The sequence below is a fragment of the Vipera ursinii genome, assembly GCF_947247035.1.
Source record: "Vipera ursinii genome assembly, chromosome: Z".
Taxonomy (NCBI): Eukaryota; Metazoa; Chordata; class Lepidosauria; order Squamata; family Viperidae; genus Vipera; species Vipera ursinii.
The window spans coordinates 56,476,170-56,490,753 of record NC_139517.1 but is presented as its reverse complement, the minus strand read 5'-3'; the positions used below and the strand labels follow the sequence as shown (position 1 = coordinate 56,490,753).

Sequence of the window (14,584 nt, the reverse complement as noted above, 5' to 3'; positions counted from 1 at the left end):
GAATTTTTTAAATATGGGTCTGAGTTCCTGGTCACAGACCTACCTAGTGATTTTAAAAAACTGCAAATAGCAGGAGAAAATTATAGCAGTTGGAGTAAAGATATACAGCTATATCTCTTAAAGCATGGGATTCTACAGATGGTTCGAAAACCACCCCCTTCCCCATGGGGACGTCAAGAAGAGCTGCTACACTTGCAGGCTTATTCTGCTCTACTCAGTTCCCTGGATAATAACTTGTTCCCTAGTATCCCAGCTGGTCTCAGAGCTGCTCAGGTCTGGGATCTGTTATTCAAATTATTCAACAGCGATACCATTGGTTCCATCACCAGATATACAACTGAGCTTTATACAACCAAACTGAAATTTGGTGCCAGCATGCCTGAACATCTTGCAAAATTAAAGGCACTCAGGGCAGAATTGATTTCCAGAGATTTTCCTGTGTCTGATGTGAGCATGCTCTCCATAATTTTTACTTCCCTAGACAGGAGTTGGAGCAATTTCATTGTTTCACTCGAAGCGGTCAAGAGGGAAGACATAAATCTGTCCTACCTCACAGGGAGACTGATCGAAGAAGATCGGAGAAGGAGAAATGCTGGAGAATACGCTAGAGTCACCACTCAGCAAGCCAGAAGGGGGCGCCACAACTCAGAGCAAGTTAATGCTCTGCTTAAATGTTTCATCTGTGGCTCTGAGGAGCACCTCAAGAAAGACTGCCCCCATCAACATCAAGCCCCTAAACGTGGTCCCAATCAAGTAAGAGGGAAGGGGCAAGTAAGGGGGCGTGGCAGGGGCAAAGGACATTCACTGCATACTTGTTCCCTCACCCCCACAACAAAGGCTGATAGCTCCACTGACTTATGGTTACTGGACTCTGGAGCTTCTTCTCACATTACTAATATGAGTCAAGGTTTTAAAAGGTTAAAGAAAATTACCTCATCTGTCAAGGTTGCAAACGGTGATACTGCCTCAGTTGTTGGGGAGGGTGTCGTTTCTCTACCTGGACTTGGAAAAGTAGAGGGTGTCTTGCACGCGCCTTCTATAGCCAACAACCTTTTGAGCATCACCAAATTGTGTGACGATGACAAAGTGGAAGTCCTATTTCGCAAGGGGGGAGGTCATGTCACCCGAGACCAGAAGGTCATTGGAAATATTACAATAATAAATGGCTTGCCATATTTTTCTCCCAAGGCACCACAACCTGCCCCAAGGCTTTCCAAGGGCAGTGTGGGCAAGGAGCCTGAATCTCAGCAGGCACCTACAGCACCACTCAAAGCAATAAGAGCCAAGAGAGTGTCCATGGGAAAGCCAATGCACAATAAGTGCGTCCACCTCATGCACAGAAGGCTAGGACATGCAAGCTTCCCTGTAGTTAAAAAGATGGGAGAGTTTGCTGAGGGAGTCCAGCTCAAGGACTGTGACGTGTTTCTGGACTGTGCCGTTTGCAAGAAAACAAAGAGGAAAGCTGCTCCTACATCAAAGGTGTCATCACGTAAGACCCAATACCCTTACCAACTAGTACATGTTGATTTGGTTGGGCCTTTTACACCATCCCTAGGAAAGAAAAGGTATTTTCTCACTGCCGTTGATGATTTTTCACGTTACGGCCACGTGTATACTCTCACAGAGAAATCTGAAGCCTTTGACGCCATAAAGTCGCTGTACAACTTCGTAGAGACCCAGTACAAGACCAAGATCGCACAATTGCAGAGCGATCGTGGGGCTGAGTTCATGTCTCAGAAGTTCCAGGACTGGGTAAGGCATAAGGGCATCCGTCATTTCCTAACTGCACCGTTCACCCCATCGCAAAATGGTGTAGCTGAGAAAAGGAATGGAATCCTGCAAACCATGATGCGTAGTCTGATTGCAGACGCGGGTGTCGCAGAATCATACTGGGGGGAGGCAATTCATTATGCCAATTACACTTTAAACCGCACCTGGAGCAGTGTTGTGAACCAGACCCCATATTTCCTGGTTCATGGTAGGAAACCAAATCTGGCACATTTGCATGTGTTTGGTTCCTATGCATGGGTGCATATCCCCAAGCAGCTACGGAAGAAGGGGAAACCTGTTTCTCAGAGACTAAGGTTCTTGGGCTATGCTCCTGGCTCCAAGGCCTATCGTTTCCTGGGAGAAGGGGGCAGGCCTGTGACTTCCCAATCTGCCTCTTTCGAAGAGGATTCCAATTGGACCCAGATCCACTCAAATGATCTGAGCCCATATGCCAACCGACCCAGCAAGGACACACCGACCGCGACATCACCAGAGGCGACCCCGTACCCTGCCACCGACGAAAATGAGGAACAAGATGAAGATGCGTCCAGTCCCACGGAGGAAGACACGCCATCTTCACCCCCAGCGACACCTCAGAGACCCGCAGAAGAAAAGAGCGGTGAGTGGCAGAAGGTAAGGAGGTCAAAGCGGTCCAACAAGGGGGTCCCGCCAAAGAGAATTGACATTGGCCACATAGCTTCTGTCAACAGCGTTGTGGTCACCCCAAAATCCTTCTCTGACATCAAGGAGCTGCCCATCGAAGAGCAAGAGAAATGGCAGCTCGCGATGGAGAAGGAAATGCAGAGCCTGAAACAACTTAAGGTCTTCACCCCCCAGCAACCTCCAAAGGAGAGGAAAGTCATTGGCACAAGGTGGGTTTACAAGGCAAAACCACTTGCCAATGGCCTCTACCTGTATAAGGCCCGTTTGGTAGCCCAGGGCTTCGCTCAGCATTATATGGAGGACTACTCGGAGACTTACTCTCCAACCGTTCGGGCAGAGAGCGTCAAGGCCGCCCTCGTGACTGCAGCCGCTCTGGGAGAAGAAGTCTTCCAATTCGACATCCAGACAGCTTACCTCCACGCCAACTTGGACCGGCAAATCTACGTGAGGGCCCCACCTGGCTACCAGCAAGAAGGGGGAAATACATGGTTGCTTCACAAAGGGTTATATGGTCTTAAGCAGTCAGGGAAATTATGGTATGACTGTCTTAAAAAGAGTTTAGAACGAGTTGGTTTTCATACATCTAATGCAGATCAATGTGTTTTCACACGCAATTCCAAGGGTACCACAGAACGGGTGTTAGTTTATGTGGATGATCTATTATATGTAGGGCCAAACAAGAAAGGGTGTGATGAATTTGCCAAGGCCCTGGAAGAAAAATTTACTCTGAAGTCTTTGGGGCGGGTTGACAAGTACTTGGGTGTGCATATTTTGGCCACTAAAGGGGGGTTCGCTCTATCTCAAAAAGAAAAGATAGAGGAATTACTGGCCAAATGCAAAATGACAGAATCTAATCCTACGCATAGCCCAATGCAAACCGATTTTTACAACCACACCCATAAGGACGGTCCTGAGTTCACAGATAACACGCTTTACAGATCTGTGATTGGCTCCTTGCTATACATCAGCAATTGGAGCAGACCTGACATAACTTTAGCTGTGAATCTATTGTCCAGGCATGTGGAACACCCAAAGCAATTCCACTGGACTGCTGTTAAAAGGGTACTTAGATACCTAAAGGGCACAGCTGATGCCCTCCTTATGCTAGAACCAGAGAAGGGGAAGACGGCCCAGCTCTCCGCTTACTCAGACGCAGACTGGGCTGGCGACACCAAAACTAGACGGAGCACTTCCGGTTTCCTCATATTGCTAAATGGCTGCCCAGTACATTGGAATGTTAGGCAGCAAAAATTTATTTCTTGCTCCACGGCCGAGGCTGAATATGCCAGCCTGTCAGACACGGCCAATGATTTGACTTGGTTCAATGAGCTGATAACAAGCATCTGGGCATCTCCCCCTCTGCCCATCCAAATTCTAGAGGATAACACAGCTGCCATTGCAATCTCAGAGGCTTATGCAGTAGGATCTAGATCTCGCCATATAGACATACGCTACAAAAATGTCAGGCAGCTTACCAAAAGGGGTTTTATACATGTTGAGCACTGTAATACAGCTGACCAGATAGCTGATCTGTTTACCAAACCTGTTCCCATTGACCGGCACAACCTTCTGTGTAAGCGTTTGTGTTTGGCCTTCTGAATGTTTTCATACATGTCTATGACACCTGCTCGCCCCTCACATACATTCACTGGTCCCTGTCATTGGCTGGCAAGAAGGGGAATTGTTAGATGTTTAGTGCCAGCCATTGGCAGTTCCCCAAAAGGGTCACCAGATGGAGGCAAAGAGGTTTCTTCGCTTCCACTGATGAGCCAAGGGTCTCAGACCCACAGCCCCATTGGTGAGAGTGTTTTATGGTCAAGGAGGGGCCAAGACCCCCCATAAATACCTCTGCACGAGGGGCTGCTCTTTGTTCTAGCTTCTAGCTTCTCTGATTCTCTTTTTTGTTCCAGTCCTATCTCTACTCCTAACCTCTATTTTAGTCATGTAATACTAGCTTGTTTTGTTTTATTTTATTTCTCTCTTACACGCAGGCATGAATGCTTTCATGCCAAGTATTTCTTTCTCTTTGATCTATCATGAATAAAGCTAAGTATGATTGCATCTCTGCGTGATGCCTTTGCTTGGAAGCTCCTTTAACGATTCATCGTGAGAAAACCTCACATAAAGTTTCCAGACACTTTAGTCAGGTGACTGCAATCTGGGTTCTTGTCAACCTGTTCACACTTAAACCAGTTCTCCACCACCATTTGATTGCCATTTGCAATCTTCTCAGAAAGTCAGTGGAAAATTGTCAGGGAAGGTTGCAACAGCTGCCGCCTTCTAAGAAGACTTTGTCTCCCCTTGGAGGCTGGCTGAAAGAGCTGCCAGCCAAAGGAAACTAAACTTTTTTGGTGGGGTGCAGAAACAGATTTCAGATCCTAAAGATCCAAGCTCCATTTCTGCAGCCCACTAGAGTGGTTTCCATCTGAGCACAGAAGTGAATCAAGTTCCTCCACTATATGCAGAAACTACACTCAAACTCTAAAGATCCAAGCTCCATTCCTGCAGCCCACTGGAGCAATTCCCTTTGTGCATGAGGAAGGGAGAGGATCTGAATTTGACAGGCAATTCTTTTGCTACAACTGCTAAATATCCCAACAAGTTGCCCAATGATGGCAACCTAGAATGCTGGGATTGGAGTAATTGAGCAAAGCAGTCACATGGGCATCTTGCTTAATAATTACTTTGCTCAATGGCCAAGATTCCAGTTCCAATTGTGGTCATAAGTCAAGGACGACCCATAATTAGGAGAGGTTTATCTGTTATACAAAAATAAAAGACTGTGGTGATATACATTCTCTACATTTCAAAGAGCAAACATATCTCCCATTAGTTTTTCATAGAGAACAGGCTAAAATTTATCTGCTTGTTCTGCTTGTTCTGAAAGTCCAAGTACTTTTTTTTACTAAAAAAGTTACTTTGTCTTGGTAAAAATCTGATTTATATTTCCCACATCTCCACAAGGACAAACAAAACTTTCTTAGTCACTGCCAACCCAAGGAGGGAAAAAGTGGTGGTAGAAAAAATCAGTGAACAAACTAAATAGCAAAGCACAAGTCAAACATTTCTATTTTTAGTAAAGAGTTGATGGCTCCCCCACCACCTCCCTTGAAGTTTAATGTTCATCATAAAGTACTTGTCACCGCTTTGATTTCAATAGTCTTCAGATGTATATACTGTAATACACTTTCTTCTATGGTAAGGTAATAGTATGTGCTTCACAGAGACAGGCAAGTTAAGTGGAGTATGTTACACCTTATAGTTATCAGTTACAAGAACATCAGAAATAAATGATTAAAACTCTCCAATAATATTTCTGGGGCTCAGAGTTAGGAGTTAGTAGTGATTGCTATCAAGAATGAGGATGCAAGTGAATGCCTTTCTAATATACCATGTTTCCCTGAAAATAAGACTCGGTCTTATTTTATTTTATTTTTTTGCTTCCAAAAGAGAAGTAGGTCTTATTTTGGGGGAATGTCTTATTGTTCCCCTGATACCTGCCTCACAACAACCCTGTCCAGCAGGAAACCACATGGCCTGCTGCACCATGTCACTTCCACCAGGAGAGGCAGGTGGGTTTGTATGTGCTACTAGAGATTTGAGCTGTGAAAAGATGCAAACCTCACTATTTATTATTCAGGTTTATTTATTTGTAAAGATTTGTATACCTGCTGCTCACAAGTCATTCAGGACAAAATATCACAAAAAACATTATATGTAAACATTCAATATTCAAGAGCGTAAATATAAACAACTGCTGTAGCTAAAGCATTACGGCCACTCTCAAAATCTGGCAAACAAAAAAACTTTCAAGATAATTGAGAAGGAACTGATCTGACCTATCTGGGCTGGCCACTGAGAAGATCCATACTTCATTCCCATCTCAAACCAAAGTACATCTAATCAGCTTACAAGACAAGACAGACAGAGAAGAGAGAAGAGGACCCTATAGTTTAATGATATAACATTGGTACCTGGACTTTCCTTCTCTGATTTTTCCCCATAACAGAGTGTTACTGGGTAGAGAGGCAGCTATTGGCCCAAAGTCACCCAGTGAGCCTCTGAAAATGGACTTAAATCTGAGTAAGCTGAACATCAATCCACATTACTTTTCCACTTTAATTTTCAAGCAGCTGTCAGTTATTGTATTTTTAAAGAGGTCCTGGAAATAAATGACCATTTATAAGATACAGTATCTGCAAACACTAAAACATCAGTGCTTGGATGAGAAATATCAGAGCTATAAAAAAGAAAAAAAATCCTAGAGGGTAGTAGCAGTTTCCATATAGCTTCAATAAAATTACATAGGTATGCCATGAAAATACCAAAGCCAACCACTTTTTTATTCCTTTAGGCCAGGGGTCTTCAAACTCAGCCCTTTTATGACTCATGGACTTCAACTCCCAGAATTCCTCAGCCAGCATGCCTGCATGCTTTAGGCAGTAGTTTTAATAAGCTTAATTAAAATATCTGCATCCTTCTCTTATATTCCTATATTCTGCATCCTTCTCTTATATTCTTATACAACCACAAAAAGAGAAATCATGATTACTTTACCCCTATTTTTAACTATTTTTAAATGCACTTTCTTTGCCATTTTTCTTAAGAACTTTTCATAAACTCTTCATAAGGAAGCATGTGATCTTGAAAAACCTGACAATTATTATGGGACACTAAGTTAGCCATGTATTAATTTATCATACACCATCATGCTATTTTGTTATTCCTAGTGATCACTATGATGATCCATCCTTAACTTGGACTTTCGGGTCTTTCAATGGTGAAATAATTGCTATTGTAACTGAATATGGCTGCTGGTCATCTTCTACTCTTTCCTTTCACCTTTCTTAGCACTAGTACTTTCTCCAGAGAGTTAGGTTTTGTAGAATGTATCCGAAGTAGGATACATTTGAGCCATTTGTGCCTGAAGTGACAACTCTGGATCTTCCTTAATATCTATTTGGCATTTACCTTTCAAATTGCCAACATACGCTGGATTATGGAGAAAGCTAGGGAGTTCCAGAAAAACATCTACTTCTCCTTCACTGACTATGCTAAAGCTTTTGATTTTGTGGATCACAACAAATTGTGACAAGTTGTTAAAGAGAGGGGAATATCAGACCATCTTGTCTCTTGAGAAACCTATAATGTGGGCCAGGAAGCAACAGTGAGAACTGGACACGGAACCACTGATTGGTTCAAAATTGGGAAAGGAGTCCGGCAAGGCTGTATACTGTCACCCTGCCTATTTATTATTTATTATTTATTATTTATTATTTATTAATTTTATTTGTATACCGCCCTTCTCCCGAAGGACTCAGGGTGGTGAACAGGGCAATACATATTAAAAAACAAGATACAAAAATTAAAAACAATTAAACAAAATGCCCACAAATAAGTTAAAACACATTAAAAACTAGGTTAAAACACATTAATAAAACCCAACCCCATCCCATCAGGCCAGGCCAGCTTGTTCAAAAAGGTAGGTTTTGAGATCACGCTGGAAGGAGCGGAGGTCAGGCGCCATCCGGAGCTCGACTGGAAGATGGTTCCATAAATCCGGCACACCCACAGAGAACGCCCTCCCCCTGGGGGCCACCAGTCAGCATTCTTTGACCGGTGGCACCCTGAGGATGCCCTCTCTGTGGGAGCGTACTGGGAGGAGGGAAGTTGACGCCGGCCGCAGGTGCTCCCCAAGGTATTCCGGACCCATGCCATGTAGGGCTTTGTAGGTCATTACCAACACCTTGAATCTCACCCGGAAGACAACTGAAAGCCAATGCAGCTCGCGGAGCAGAGGTGTAACATGGGAGTGTCGGGAAACTCCCAACACAACTCTCGCGGCTGCATTCTGTACCAGCTGGAGCCTCCAAGTGGTCTTCAAGGGTAGCCCCATGTAGAGAGTGTTGCAGTAGTCCAGACGAGAGGTCACGAGCGCGTGAGTGACCGTACGTAAGGCATTCCGGTCTAGATAGGGCTGCAACAGGGGCACCAGGCGAACCTGGGTGAAGGTTATAACTTATATGCAGAGCACATCATGAGAAAGGCAGGACTAGATGAATAAAAAATTGGAATTAAGATTGCCGGGAGAAATATCAACAACTCAAGACTGTGGTGGCAAACCTATGGCACGCATGCCACAGGTGGCATGCAGAGTCCTCTCTGTGGGCACGCGCACCATTGCCCCAGTCCTAGGCCTTCAGCTGGGTTTTATAAAATGTTTTCACTTTAGGCCTCCACCACCTGCAAAAAAAAGTTCAGTAAATCAATCAATTTCAACATTTTGTGGGGAAAAAAGGTCTTGCAAAGTTGGAGTTGATTGAACTTCATTTTTAGTCCCACACAGCAGTGGAGGAAATGATGCATTGGAGCCAGAAAGACGGTGCTGCGTGGGGGTGGAGGGAGCGGCGGGAGCAGGGCACTCCATGCGAGGGGTGGTGCGGGGCCTGTGCATGGGGTAGAGAAGCAACACAGCAGTGCTAGCATGGTGGTAGACCAGTTGCTTCCCTCCCCCTGCCAGACCAACTGCCGAAACCGTGCAGGGTAGGTTGCTGCCCTGCCCCCACCCAGATGCCCTTGCCTCCCCCAAGCGTGTTTTTTTTTACTAACCTGCCTTTCAGCTGCATTCTGTTTCTCCGTTTGCTTCTCAGCCTTCACCATGTGTTTGTAGGACTATCAGGGGAAAAAAGTTCCATGAGACTTTCTAACTTCTCACGAGATCTCAAGAAGTTAGAAAGCCTGATGGAGCTTTTATTTTTTTACACATGGTAAAGGCTGAGAAGCGAATTGAGAAATGGAATGCAGCTGAATGGCAGGTTAATAAAAAAAAGCTTGGAGGAGGCAAGGGCATGTGGGTGGGGGCGAGCCCAGCAACCTTAACCTCCATGGTGGCAGGAGGGTGGGGCATGTGCCCTTCCCATGCCAGGCCAACCCTTGCAGCCCCGGGGTGGCCATGCTGGGCAGTGGTGGGCAGGGTGTTGAGGTGGGGGCTGGCAGGCTGACCAAAACAGCAGGTGGAGTGCCAGAGGCTCAGGGAGGGGAGGGCACTGAAGTGGGCGGTCAGGCCATTGGCAAGAGCAACATGTCTGAGTGGAAAGCAGCCTCAGAATAAGTGAGGCAGGTAAGGAAACAAATCTTCACTCCCCCCAGAAATTGCCTTTCTTTCCTTACCTGACTCCCAGCCCCGTGCTGTTGCTCCTTTGTGATCTGCCATCGCAGCCACGTAAAAGATCACAAAGTTGGAATTGATTGACTGACCTTTTTTCCCCAAAAAAGACTTCCTTTATTTCCTTGCACATGGCAGTGGCAGCAGATTGCGAAGAAGAAGAGGCGGCGGGATAAGGGCGCTCTTCAAGGGTTGGGTGGGAGTTTAAAAAGTATGGCAGAGAAAATCCTCTACCTTATGTGGGATGGGGGGGGGATTCTCTGCTCTCCAAAGCTTTTTGCTGCCAGACTGTTTTACTTGATGCAACAGAATGGGAAGGATCCACATTTTGCAGCAAGTAAATTTTAAAGAAAGTTTTAAAAGTATAGCAGAGAAAATAATCTACCTTACATGGGATGCGGGGGGGGGGGGGTTTCCTCTGCTCTCCAAGGCTTTTTGCTGCCAGCAAGTAAACTTTAAAGAAAGTTTAAAAAGTATGGCATAGAAAATATTCTACCTTACATGGGATCAGGGGTTTTTTTTCTCTGCTCCCCTTGCATACCTCAGTACCTACCACGGCTGCCAGCCACTCACACAGGTCCATTAGGCCACCACCCAGAGCTGCATGCATGCCCAGTATGAAGGAGGTGAAGCGGTCAGCTAGGAAGCCCTGCTTAGAGGCGGTAGAGCACACCTAGGGCCAGCAGACAAAAGTCCACCCCGAGCAGGGAAAACCAGATGCCCATCAGCGTCATGGCCGCCCAGCTCCAGCAGAGATGGGGGAAGGCACACACGCCTAGCTGGGCCTGGGGGGCCATGGCGCCAATGGAGATCCAGCTTTCCCTGCTTGGGGTGGCCTTTGGGTTTGCTGGCATGGGCATGCTCTACCACCTCTGCTCGAACTTGCTAGTCAGCTGTTTCACCTCCTTTGTGCTGGGCAGGCCAGGTGTTCCAGGCAGTAGTGGTAGTCTAATGGACCTGCACAAGCTGCTGGCACTGGCAGCCCGAGGAGGGGCTAAGGGGTGTCAGGTGTGCGAGGGGAACAGGCTCCACATGCGGGCCAAGGGCAAGATCTGCAAGGGGGCCAAGGAGATGATCAGCAGCAACCTGTTCTCCAACCACAAGCAAAAACAGATGGGATGGAGTAGGTGCATCCGGTGGTCTGCATCATGCACTTCCCTCCTCCCCTACTGTGCCTGCTGCTGGAGGGCTGGCCCGGTATTGGCAGTGGGCTGCGGAGCCCCAAAGTGCACCAGTCGAGGGGCCAGCAGGCTGTGGCTGCTGGTGGATACTGATGGCCCCCATGCACTCGGTGTGTGCAGGGGCCAATGGTGTCAGGCAGCAACCGTCCCAGCCTCGCCTTGCAGCAATGGCACCCCTGCCCTGCCCCCCTGCCTCGCCTTGCCCCACAGAATGAGCCTCCTGCCCACCATCTCACCTGCCAGAGACCCCCCTGGATCTCCCCCAATCCTGCCCGGCCCCAAGAGGCGTCCTTCCCTACCATCAACATCGAGGTGGTCATGCCCACCCAATCTGCCATGACCATGACCCCTGCAGCTATGCCCATCCAGTGGCCACGCCCACTCAGACTGCCATGCCCACCCTGGCCACACCCACCCAGCAATACATAAGTGGGTTTTGGGTTGCAGTTTGGACACTCAGTCTCTAAAAGATTCGCCATCTCTGCCCTATACCATTTCAGCCAAATGGCTGTCCAATATATTCTTAGAAACCTCCAGTGATGAAGCACTCACAACTTCTAGATGCAAACTGTTCCACTGGTTAACAGCTCTCACTGTCAGGAAGTTTCTCCATAGTTATAGGTTGATTCTCTCCTTGATTAGTTTCCATCGATTGTTTCTTGTTCTGCTTTCAATTGCTTTGGAGAATAGGTTGACCCCCTCATCTCTGCACTCTTTCCAGAGTTCTCAATATCTTTTTTTATATCGTGGCAACCAAAACATGATACAATATTTCAAGTGTGATCATACCAAGGCATTATAAAGTTGATATTAAAAAGTATAGTATCATCTGCTACTAGCTTTAACTCATTTTTGGCAACCACATACTTTCTGCAGCCAAAATAATGACCAACCATTCCAAATGCATACAACAATGGTCTAACAATTGAATCTGCCAGAACTTAAGTTACAGAATCCAGACAAAAATTGCAAATGAGAGAGAGAGAGAGAGACAGAAAGAGAGGGAGGGAGGGAGATGGAGGGGAGGGGGAGAGAGAGAGATTACCTCATTTACCTATGGGAATAAAGGAGGGCTTGCATCTATTATAAAATATATTGCTGAAAAGATAACTCTATTATTTGAAAATGTGATACATCTTTAGCTTTATTACAAAAAGAAAAAGGGACCAGAGTTTTCCTTTACCTAATAATAAGCAGCCAGCAAGTAACAAGAATGTATTCCAAGAATATCTTTATGGATATGATTGCCAAGCATGACTGACTATATTTTTATAAAATTTCACAACACATAAATAAATAACATTAATTTTATGAGGTATCTTGTACATTTTAAGGATGCCCTAATCTAGAAAAGAACACAATACAATGTTCCAAATATTGTGCTAATGCAAGAGGGAAGGAAGGGGTATGTTCACCTTCAGAGAAGTTCCCTGAGGATGGGCTCCAGCATTAGTCCAAAAGCTCAGAAGACAAAACTTCTGGTCCTGGTGACAGACCCAGATTGGATCCTACAACATTATCCTGGGACAGGTATATTTGCCTTCATTCCTGAGAAGACTTTGAATTTAGACAGACAACATGGTCTCTGCCATTCCCCCCCCCCCCACTTCTCTGGTTCTAAAGGAATTAACTATTTGTAGGTGTTATATTTATTTAGGGGAAAGAGAATAGAAAGTGTAACACTCTCCTGCAGTTTTGAAGAAATAAATAGTTAGCAAATCAAAATCTATTACGGAGCGAACAAGGCATTTGTAAGGCCCATATTTATATCTTTCTGGATTACAGTTCAAAGACTACATTTATCAGGTTGCTGTCGGATTAGCTCCACAATTCTTTCGCCTCCCTCTTCAGATGCATCCTCTTTTTCCAGCCCCACTTCCACATCCAATCTCTGGATTGACCGACTCCCCAAAGTGGGCGCGGCAAAGAATAGACTGCACTATCAACCACAAGTGATTGGCATAACCGGACAAGCCCCTCAAATCTACGGTAGTTACTTAGGACGGGAGGTGGAGAATAGGAGAAAGATGAACTCCACCCTTACTTTATGATGCAATGTGGAAAAGACACATAGACCGAGTCTTGAGAAACAAAGTTTCTAGCCCCAAAATTTGTTGCCTTTTTTTTGTGAAATGAGCGAAAATTTGTGTCACCCGTAAAGAAACACAGCACGTTTGGGGCATTTCCAATGGGTTCTAGTCCCTCCCCACCATATCAGAGGTGCGCGTGTCAAAAAGAGAGGAGAAAGGAGAACGCGTGCTTATTAAACGTAAGGGGATTTTCTTCCCAAAAGACAGCGCAAACCACCCAGTTCCCAATCGCAAGCGAAGGGTCTCCCCGCTCCCGCTGCAAGCAAAAAGACCGCCGCCTTTCTCACAGAACTCTCGCTCCTTCACACGAGAAGGCTCCTTTTACTCAGTTACTAGCCCATTTCTCAATCACAGCAAAGAAACGAAAAGCGAGGCACGACCCAACCTCTCACTTTTCCAGGCAAGACTTACCTGCCGAATTTCGAGCTCTCCTCCAATGGCCCCTCTTTTTATCCTTTCGCCTCCCTTTCCTCCTGGGCGAAGGAGAACTCAAGCGATCTGGGAACCCCCGCCTCCTTTCACACTCCCTTATGACCGTGCAGATCGAAACAAGTTTAGGGCGGACTAAGAAAGGCGTGCAAGAAGAAAAAGAACCGGGGCAAGCAAGGAGGAGATCCTCTTGCATCAGCACCCGGAACTTTCTTGGAAGCGAGGGGAGACAAAAAAGAAACTCCTGGCGTCCATACGTACACAAAAACCCACATACAAATAACCTAGCAAGTCCAGTAGGAGTAAAAAGAGATTAATCTGAGTGTACAGCCGTCTTATTCTTTCGCGATCATATATTTACCGTTGGTTATTGGCTTTCCTCCTCAAAGTTCCTTGTATTAAATCGGAACTATTTCTCCGAGCCGCCGGCGGCGCCAACTAACACTTGGTTGCTCAGCTGACTCTTCCCAACCCAGCAACGTTCCTCTCTCTCTCCCCTTAACTGGGCCTTAAGCCCTCCCATCACCGCGCCTCCCGCTGTCTGCTTCACGCAGTCGCAAGCGATAGTTCTTCGGCCATGTATGGTTTGGAAGTCTCCCAGCGGATTTTAGGAGCCTGTAACTTTTTCTGAGACTGAACAGCTTACCCACGTAGCCAAGGAGCGCGCGCACCTCGGCACCCAAAGTGTAACCGAGCATACAAGACATTACAGGCTTCTTTAATATGGGTGGGTTTGATCTGGAGTCTGAGATTAGTCTCATTTTGTTAAATTTGGAATGTTCTGCAGGCGTATCTGGGAGTGAAGCCTCCTTGTACGAGTTAGAAATCATTTCCCAATAAGCATATGTGGATTAGCTACTAGCAAATATTCTTAGAACAAATTATAAAAAGTCTTTCGTAGTTAACTGCAAGTTGCATTGTTTCTCTGTTGACCAAATTTTTGATGCAGCAGAACAGTGAAAGCCTGCTTCAACAAAAGATAGGGACCCCCATCCCTTCATGTTTGTTGTTGGCACATATATAAAGAAAGATACTTAACACAGGGCCTAGATTCATTCTTTAGCTTTTGGCATCTTTAGATGGACTAAGAAGTGCTCCTGTCTGAAGCCAAGGATAGCTGCAGTTATTCACGTGGAGTGACAAGACTGAAAAATTTATTATATTTTCAGCTATCCAAAAAGAAATGTTCTGTTATTGGAAAAATAATAAAAAGCAGTAGCTTTTTAGGAGGAATAAAAAAAATCTCACTTCTAATGTATTAGACTTATATGCTGTAAGTGCTTGCT

The 14,584-nt window shown here is 45.7% G+C and overlaps 1 protein-coding gene across 4 annotated transcripts in view; it reads right to left on the bottom strand.

Annotated features, from left to right (window-relative positions):
* Positions 1-13,785, bottom strand: part of GRB10 (growth factor receptor bound protein 10) — a 332,636-nt gene extending 318,851 nt beyond the window's left edge. For 2 of the 4 annotated variants that reach the window (XM_083377119.1, XM_083377123.1), the window contains exon 1: positions 13,660-13,782. The gene's annotated coding sequence lies outside the window, so the exon portion shown is untranslated. Of the gene's footprint in view, positions 1-13,280; positions 13,405-13,659 lie in introns of those variants that run through there. The other 2 variants (XM_083377121.1, XM_083377120.1) reach the window with 2 other exon arrangements.
* Positions 13,786-14,584: the final 799 nt, after the last annotated feature.